Source organism: Pteropus medius, unplaced genomic scaffold (assembly GCF_902729225.1).
Source record: "Pteropus medius unplaced genomic scaffold, Ma_sr-lr_union100, whole genome shotgun sequence".
Lineage (NCBI taxonomy): Eukaryota > Metazoa > Chordata > Mammalia > Chiroptera > Pteropodidae > Pteropus > Pteropus medius.
The window spans coordinates 1,118,775-1,128,185 of record NW_024345599.1 but is presented as its reverse complement, the minus strand read 5'-3'; the positions used below and the strand labels follow the sequence as shown (position 1 = coordinate 1,128,185).

At 40.7% G+C, this 9,411-nt stretch overlaps 1 pseudogene; it reads right to left on the bottom strand.

The window, feature by feature from the left end:
- Window positions 1–6,417: 6,417 nt before the first annotated feature.
- On the bottom strand, window positions 6,418–8,270 carry LOC120611581 (prolyl 3-hydroxylase 3-like; annotated as a pseudogene).
- Between the last annotated feature and the right edge of the window lie 1,141 nt (window positions 8,271–9,411).

The window sequence follows — 9,411 nt, the reverse complement described above, 5'->3', positions numbered from 1 at the left end:
GGTCAACACTGAGGTTATCCCCTCTTTTATAATAAGCCAGTAATAATCTAGTAAGTAAAATATTTCTCTGAGTTCCGTGAGCCACTCTAGCAAATTAATTGAACTCAAGGAAGGGGCCATTGGAACCTCCGATCTATAACCAGTGGGTCAGAAGCACAGGTGACAACTTGGATTTTTGATTGGCATCTGAATGGGGGATAGCCCTTAACCTATGGGGTCTGACGCTATCTGCAGAATTGAGTTGAATTGTAGGACACCCAGATAGTGTTGCAGAATTCCTTGCTGGTGTGGTAAAACCCATACATATCGGAATTGGGTGCAGAATATTAGTAAACATAGGCCTTGATTTGCTCTTGTGTAAAATGAGATTATCATACCTACCTCCAAGAGTTATTGTGAAGGTTGAATGAACTAATGCATGCAAAGCACTTAGCATAGTAAATTCTTAGTAAATAAACTATAAAAAAATATCTTTCTGGGTCCTGTTCTTGTCTGTCTCTGTTCCTCATTCTTTGTATGCCCCCTGGGCGATCTTATGTACTCCATAGTTTCAAACACTGCAAATATGTTGATGACTCTGAGATTTCACTCTAACCCAGAGCTATCTCTAGAGCTAGTCAAAGTGCTGGTCAGCTATGAGATAAGGAACCTGGCCAGAATGATGCATATCAACATAACACTTTCTTCCTTGAGAAGGTCTTTCTATCAAAAAAATCAGCCGAACTGAATGATATGCACAGTGAAATAGTTGATTTACAGTCTAGCTCAAGTTTCTTATCTTGTCACACACCAGCAAACAAGTTTTCAGACGCACATAGAGTAGCAAAGATGTTTCTAACTGAATGTTCCATAAACACCTGACCTCCCCACCAAGGAAGAAAGACCAGCTAGCAGGCAGCCTCTGCTTTCTATGCAGGTGTCATAGACATCCTCACCACAATCATTGCTACTATTCTTAGTCACTATTCCTGATGCTTACTACTATTGCATAGGTCCCAGTTTCCTGTATCTGTGCACAGATCTCCATACCTGACTCTGAACATTTGTTGACCTTCCTGACTACTCCACTCCTAGCTTTGGAAACTTGGCTTTCTTGCACAGTTTTAAACTGTGCTCACATTCTTGGTTTTGGCGACTCCAACCTTGCCCTGCCTCCATGGATCCCAGTCTGTACTTCATCCAGACTCCCTATCAGAGACTGAGGATTTGATAGCGTCTTACCTAGAACCCACAGTTTCTATGACCCCTGTCACCCACCCAGACTCAAGAACCTGCAAATCTATGTGTGAAGTTAATATTGGAGCTGGAGATCTTCCACCTGCCCCTTAAGAACATCTCAAGTTAATAATGAAAGAGGAGCTTTGCTAGCTTACACTTTTAGGTGTTCCACCAAAGGGAAAGCTACATGCCACATCCACCAAAGTAGTTTGGTCTGCTTGATACAGAAATCATTGACCTTTGACCTCCATCTCAATCCTCAATCACAGGAGAGGGAGACATTCTGAGTTCCCATGGAACTATAGGTAGGAAGCTCTTACCCCCAGCTTTTTTTCCTGGTCCAAAAGGCACAATGACCAACCCAACCAAAACTAGCTGTCAAGTTAATGGGCAGCCAAGAGACCCATTGAATACAAACTCCCATTGAGTTTTAGTTATCAGCTATTACAAACAGCCAGTTTCTCCTCATTTTCAGCCTCTATTCAGTGAAGATCCATGCCTTCACTCTTCCACGGAAAATTATATACCCCGTGCTTTATTTCTTACTGTGAGTGACCATGAGTATTGGTCCTTCAATCATATCTCAAATCTTCCTTGACTATTCAAATTGTCCCCATACCTCCTCATAATGTATTTATTCGTAGCCAAATTTACAATTTTTACATTTTCTTATAATTGTGCACTCACATGTTTGTGATTCGACCACACACATGGGAATTATACAAGGGCAGAGACCATGTCTAGTTTTGCTTACTCTATACCCCCAGCACCAGCACAGCACCAATCATGTGGTAAGGACTCTAATAAATATTCACAGACTGGCTGAATCAATTACCAGTATGGATCACTTCCTGCTAATCCTTGACCTCTGAAAACAACTCTGCAGCCCAGAAATTAACAATCTGGCCCAATTCAAAGAGGGCTGCACAGCCATATTTTTTCAGCTTATGTCCCTATTATCCTTTAGTGATTTTTGACTAGGATTTGTGCTAGTTCATTCTCTTGTCAACTTCGATACACTTGGAACTACATGTCCCAGAACACTCTTCTCTGTGTGGTATTTCCTTAGAGTTGGCCAAAAGTGATGTTGTGTAAGATTTCTGATGCAAAAGTAAAGCAGGAGACATTACACTAAAAACGTCATCTTTGTTTTAGAAGCAGTGAGAGACAGACACAGAGGTGTGGGGAGGTTCCAGTTTGTCCTCATGTTCTCCCGTTTGATCTCCAGCTTTTCTTCCCTACCCCAGACTCACCACCAGATGCTTCACTGCTTCCTCACAGCCCAGCTCTTACAGCCTGACATACCTAGCTTTCAGATTTCCTTGCAAGTTCCAACTCTTGCACCTGCTTCAGAGCTGATTAGTAAACTTTCTGGTGATCTTTGAACTCCTCTTTTTAGACATTTATTTCTCTCCTGCAATATGTTCCTCCTGCAATTGTAAGAGGTCCAATTCTTATCATAAATTTCTAATACCATAAAACTGCCTTCTTGATTGTATTTTAACTGATCCAAGATCATAAACAAACTTCTGAATTGAAGTAACGGTGGCTTTAAAAACATATATACGTGATGCCAGCATACTTAAGTTTTCTCACCTTGCTTCACTCTCACTTCCTACACCTCCTATCTCTCCTGTCTGCACTCTCTCATCGCCCAATAAGAAGGAATATGAAAATTTTCAAATCCATTCCCTTACCTTTATTCTTTTATAAATTTTTGATTACTCAAGTAATACATGAATATGTTCATAAAATGATCATAATATGATCATAAAATGTCAACCAATTATGTGTCAATAAAAGAATTCACTACTCTATAGTCCTCTGGTAACCACTAGTCTATAGTCCATGTCCATGAGCTTCTGTTTGTTTGTCCTCCTCATTTGTTGCTTTTAGGTTTATATCCCACATATGAATAATGTCATGTGATTTTCAATGACATTTTCTGTCTGGCTAATTTCGCTTAGTATGATTACCTCGAGTTCTATCCATGTTGTCGCAAATGGCAGTATTTCACCTCTTCTTATGGCTGAGTAATATTCCATTGTATATATGTACCAAAGCTTCTTTAGCCAATCATCTATCATAGGGCACCTTGGTTGCTTCCATGTTCTGGCCACTGTAAATAATGCTGCTATGAACACTGGTGTGCAAATATCTTTTTGGATATGAGTTTTCAAGTCTTTGAGGTAAATACCCAGTAGAGGGATTGCTGGATCATGTGGTAGATCAATTCTTAGTTTTTTGAGGAACCTCCATACTGTTTTCCATAGTAGCTGTACCAATTTGCAGTCTCACCAGCAGTGTATGAGGATTCCTATTTCTCCACATCCTCTCCAACATTTGTTATTGCTTGTCCTGTTGATTATAGCCATTCTAACAAATGTTAGATGGTATCTCATTGTGGTTTTGATTTGCATTTCCCTAATATCTAGCAATGTTGAGCATCTTTTCATATATTTGTTGGCCATTTGTATGTCCTCTGGGGAGAAGTGTCTGTTCGGGTCCTCTGCCCATTTTTTGATTGGATCATTTGTTTTTTTGTTGTTATTGAGTCGTATCGGTTCTTTGTATATTTGAGATATTAGGTCCTTATCGGAGGAGGGGGGAAGTAGACAGGGTAAAGGGGGTCAAATATAGGGGCGTAGGGGTAGAGTGAAGTGAGTAAAGGGGAGCAAATATATGGTAGCTGAAGGAAATTGGACTTTGGGTGGTGAACACACAATAGAATATACAGATGTCAAATGATAATGTACACCTGAAAATTATATGGTTGTATTAACCAGTGTTACCACAATAAACTTAATTTAGAAATAAAAAATAAACTCAAAATGTCAACCATACATAAAAAAGTATATAAAGTAAAAATGAAAGTCTTTCTTCACCATCACTCTCCATTCTATACCACCCTCTAGAGATAATCCCAATGCTAACAGTTTTGAACTGTTTTGTGTATATCCCACTAGAATTTTTTCTATGCGTGTGTAAACACATTCATAGAATTTGCTTTTATTTTTTGGCTTTTTTACAAAAACTGTATCTTACTCTACATTTTTATACTATCTTTTCTTTTTATCTAAAAATATGCCTTGGTGCCCTCTCTATGTCAGTATAGATAGGTCTATCTCATTTTGTTTACAGCTGCGGGATTATATTTCATAGGAATGAGGTATAATAATTTACTTAGTCTTTCCACTACAGATAGACTGTTAGACCGTTTACAGTCTTTTAAAACTATAAACATCTTTGTCTAAATCTTCTTGTGCAGATGTGCAAGCATTTTTATAAGTGAAATTTGCTGCATCCAAGTATATTTGCATTTTATATAATAGTGCCAAATTACCCAACAGAATGGCCAGTATGGATCTACATTCCTACCACCAGTATGTGAATGTATCAGTTTCCTGTACCCTAATCATCACTACATATCAATATCAATCTCAGATATGATCAATATAAGAAACATTACCAATCATTTTTAAATTTTTGCCAACATTATGGGCAAAATAAACCCTGATTTTTGTTTCATTTTTAATTTTCCTGATTACTAGTCAGAAAGAGCACCTTTTCACATGCTTATTGGCCATTAGTATTTCTTTGATGATGTGCCTATTCTTAGCTTTGCTCACTTTTCTAAGTTGTTTGTCACATGCTTAATGACTTGTAGAACAGTTAGTATGTTATGGATGTTAACCATTTGTCCTTTACATATGTTGTAAATACTTTTCCAGTCTATTTTTGTCTTTTCTTTTTGTTTCAGAGGTCACAAACTTGAACAATTACAAGGGTCAAGAAAGTAATGTAATTGTAGTATGGTTACCAGGTGGAAGACACTAAGAAATTAATGCAAAAATGCCCACTAAGGGTATTAACATTCCAAAAAATATCAAAACTCTGTGCATGATAATGTATCTTGCATGTATGGGCCACCAGTTTGAGACTTAGCTTTAGGTGAGTTGTTTATTGTTGTTTTAGAGATGTTCCAAGGTTTCTGTTTGTCTGTTTTACCTTTTAATTTATTTTATGTTGTTAAATTTGTCAGTGTTTTTCACTATGGCTTCTAGGTTTACTTTCATTGCTTATGAAGGCCTTACTCTCTTGTATTTTAGTCTGAGACTTTTGTAGATATTTTTATGTTTATTTCTTCAATTTATCTGGAATATAGATTATGGTAAAGAACTAACTGTATTAAATTACTATTTTTGTCCCAAAAAATCTTTTACTGAAGAGTCCATCATGCTCCACTGATTTTAAATGTCACATTTATCACATGCTAAATTCCAATTTTTTAAAATGGTCTATTTTGGAATTCTATTTTATTAGCTTGTTATTATATTCCTAAATTATATTCACTGTTGTATTATATATTTATACAATATTTTGATATTGAGTATGGATAGTCATCAGTCATATTATTTTTCAAAATGTCCTTGTCAGTTCCTGCCAATTTACTTTTACAAATGAATTTTAGTCAAGTTTCTTCTAGTATTCTTTTGGAATTTTGTTTGAATTGCATTAAGTTTAAATATTAATTTGAAGGTATTTACATATTTAAATTTTTGAGCCCTCCAATCCAATGGCATTCTCTGCCATTTATTTATATACTATTATATCATTCAGTAACTTTTAATAGATATTGTCAAGTAAAATTATTACATGTTTTATTAGGTTTATTCTGAGTTATTTTATAATCGTGTTGCTTGTGTAAATTAGATCCTTTATCCATGACATTTTATAATTAGCTTTTACTGGAAAGATACTGATGTTTATATATTGGTATTATACCCAATCACTGTGCTAAACTCTCATATTAATTGTTCTAGTTTGCCAGTTGATTCTCATGTATTTTCTAGATATATGATCTTTAGCAATTAATGACAATTTGTTTCATTCTTTTTTTTTTTTTTGAGGGATCTTCATGTTCTTTATTGACAGGCTGGGAAGGAGCAGTAGGGTTATTCTCCCCTCTCATCCTCTTCATTTGAAGCAGTTAGCCCCACCTCCGGCCATTTCTTTCCAGAGAGATATCGTGTCTTCTGTCTGTCCTAGGGCAGGAGGTCCATCAACTGGGGCCAGGCCTGGCTCCCCAGACCTGGTGAGCTCTAGGCTGGTATACACAGTGTCCTCTGAGTCCAGTGCTATGCATCTCTTGTGATCCCTAAGATGTTGGGGGTACAGGGACAGAGAGCTCACTGTTCTGCTTCTGTCACATGGGGGCTTCTTGTGGGTCCTGGCATCAAGGCCGCCCTTCACAAGTCAGTGGCCACATCCCCAAGGAGCTGGCTCAGCCCTTCACAGTTCCTATCAGACCCGAGGTGGCTTTCCAGACTTGTTCCTGGATTCCCTGAAGCCAGCAGCTAGGGGGCTCTGGAGAAGGGTCTCTACTGGGCATTTTATCCATCTCCTCCTCCATCATCTCCTCCCCATCCCCATCCCCCTCTCCCTCATCCTTTTCCTCCTGCTTCTGTAGCAGCTCTTTGATGTCTGTCCACTCCTATTCCCTGTGCTCAGGTGCCCACATGTGCCACAGTGCCAGGGCACAGCACCGGCCCCACATCACAGCCCACATACCATGGGGATTCTCCCCACCAGAGCTGAAGGCCATGAGGCATACACAGCAAGGGTGAACCTGAGCCCTGATGGTGAGGGTGTTGAGCTCTGTGAAGAACAGGTCCCCACCCTGGAAGTCATCACTGAGGTAGAGGAGTACACTGTAGTCTCAATAGATGTAGCTGGGGGCTCCTGCCAGCAATCTCCAGTGTAAGGGTCTAGGATGCAGTTGTCAGCATACACCAGGTGACTCGGGTCCATGTGCTGCTCTTGCTTCCCTTTGATGGTACTTCGGCACACCAGGTGGGTGAAAGAAAGATGCAGGGACCTTCCTGGGGAGAAGTAGGCCTAAATCAAGATACGTACATGCTCTCTCACTTCCAGAAGCAGCTTAGTACCCTGAGTGCCGACAGGCCAGCCTGGGCCAGAAATGTAGCCTTGAGCACCATGAACACCTCGAAACGTTCATGGAGGGTGTGAGGGGAGTGGCAGTTTGGATAGCCAGACTTGGCTCCAGCTTCAACTGCATCCTTGGATAGCTGCGGCAGTGCCCCACACTCAGCTGGGGTGAGCAGACTGTCCAACACTGCTCGCTCGGACTCATTCAGCTGTCTTGCATCCTGGGTCAGGGTTACTCCCTCTAGAAGAACATCTTTCCAGTCAGTCAAGGGCTTTGGCTGTAGAGGTTCATGGTCCCAAGGCCATTGCTCTTGGTCTTCTCTGAGCTTTTCTTTAAGTGTCTCCAGGATGAAAGCTGCTGGAGTCCAGGGATCAAGATCTCTGAAGTTGGTCTTCAGGTGTTCCATTGCATAGTAGAGCTATCTCTTTCCCCCCAACGAAGCACGGTATGTCCGCTCTCGCTGATGGCTTCCTTGACAGTCTCATCATCTGGGTAGAAGGGCAGGACACTTAGGGCATTTTTCATCACCTGGGACAGACTCCCCATCTGAGCATGGGCCTTGTGCAGCTGGTTGGGAAGGAAATCAGAGACAGGAAATATGTGACCAGGTCATGTAGCTGTGTCCCCGGCACAATTCTGCCAGGACTGCAGGACCCGAATCCAGTGCCCTGCAATGGCCTCATAGAGGGCCCCCTGTTTCTTCCTCCTCTTCTTCCTCCCTTTGCTGCTCCTCAGACCCCTCACAGTCAGCTCAGCAACTCTCCATCTGGGATAGGCTCTCCTGCAGGGCTTTCTCGAGCCTGGGCAGTGCCAGTCCTGCCTCCTGGTGCCCCAGTAGCTCTAAGCTGGAGTATTAGGCTGTCCAGTATAGGGGCGTCTCTAGGTCCCAGAAGCTCTGCAGCTGAACTCTGGACATATATCTGTACTTAGACATATCCTCCTGCATCTGAAGTTGTGTGGGGTTTGCTACAAAGAAGATGTGAGCTGCAGATGCTGCCAGGTCCAACTTCTTCAGTTGGTAGTAGGCCCTCTGCAGGCAGTTGTATGGCTCCTGGCGGCAGCGGAAAGTATCCCAAAGTAATCCCATGTGGAGCCTCACCGAGCCGCTGGGGCCCAGCCTCCGCACCACGCACTGGCTCAGGCACTGAGCCCCTCACAGCGTGGCACGGAGTAGCAGCTGCTCCCAGGCCTCAGAGGCCTGGCAGGGCCTCATTCTTTCTAGTATTAGTAGTTCCTAATTATTTTTCTTTCTTTTTTCTCTCCTACTCCTCCTCCTTCTTCAAATCATACTAGCTAGATCTTCCAGAATAATGTTGAATAGTAGAGGTGAAAGCAAACATCTCTGGCTTCTTCCTGACTTTAAGGAGAATGTATCTAATATTTCATCATTAAGTATCACATGTGCTATATGTTCAGTAGAAATCCTTTAACAAAGTTAAAGAAATTTCCTTCTCTCCTTAGTCTAAGAGTTTCTTTTCTTTTTTAAATCTAGAATGAACATTGAATTTTATCTAATTCAATGTTTTAGGAGAGTTTGCAGCATGAGCCATGACAGGTCATTAGTATGGAAAAGCCACTGTTCATAAGTGAGATTAACCTCTATGCCATCACTTTTTACTTAAATAACTTCTTCATATCAACTTCTTTCTTTAAATAAGTCCCTGGCCCCAATAGTTCTTTGGGTCAGCCTTGAGAAATGTGTTTTTCGAATCCAAAGGTGTAATGCCTGAGTCATATTTTGTCTATCCAAGGGATACATATGGCATCAGATAAGGTAACAGGTATTCTAAACTAAAATGATTTCAATAAATGATGTCCAGTTTTTTCTTCCAGTTTATTCCAATAGTTACCTTCCTTAGAGGGGGAAAAAAAAGGATGTATCTGGTTCCCTGATGTTGTAGCAATATTCCAAAGGTTGAAGACTTCAATTCCACTTCCACAGTGGCTTAACCCATTCCAGCCATTAATAACAATAATTTTGAATGTTTACTACATATCATGCACTCCTTTCAATCTTCAAAAGAACCCTATATAAAACCCTAGTTTTACAGATAAGAAAACTTAGGGGACAGATTCATCTTTGAGAAATGCCTGAAGTCTTACTGAACAAAAGTCGTACAACTAAGGACATATAGAAGAAGCCACCTCGAGACTGGTGGGGAGAGGTGTAGATGCAGAATGGGCTGGTGACCATACCCACATATGGAGATTAAAAATTGGGTGGGATATCTCAGTTGCAGGGG